The following is a 552-nucleotide window of genomic DNA, read 5'->3' as shown; positions in this document are numbered from 1 at the left end:
TACTCATTTCGTGTTGCTTTCATATTTGTGATTGGCTAACAACACATCAAGATCCATATATGTTTTGGCACAATAGGGTATTCCTAAAGAAACATTAGTTTAGATATCGTATCGACAGGACAAATGGCGGGTTTACACTTCCGAAAGACGACGGCTGACGACTATGATGATGTCGTTTCTTTACGTGAAAATGTGTACGATGGACTCGATTACATTCCAAGTCGGTATCATCAGTATTTAGACATTTTCACTGGTTTTGGAGGACACATTGGCGAGGAAATGGTATGTTTCTGTTATGTTAATTCACACTATTAAATTGCACTTAGTTGTGTGTGCGTTTTCCTTACGTAAGTGTATTGTTATATCTATTCTTACAATGATTTTAGTATATTAATCGGAATTGATATACAATATAAGAAACATAGATCATAAATAATGTTTGTCTAAAACGATAATTATGTATTTATTAATATTGATAATAACAACATATACAATATAATTTCCCCTTCATAAAGGTTTCTGCTTATCTACTGTCAAAAAATATAACTGGTC

This window comes from Mizuhopecten yessoensis, unplaced genomic scaffold (genome assembly GCF_002113885.1).
Source record: "Mizuhopecten yessoensis strain PY_sf001 unplaced genomic scaffold, ASM211388v2 scaffold11017, whole genome shotgun sequence".
NCBI classification, from domain to species: Eukaryota; Metazoa; Mollusca; class Bivalvia; order Pectinida; family Pectinidae; genus Mizuhopecten; species Mizuhopecten yessoensis.
Note: the sequence above shows the minus strand (reverse complement) of the source record.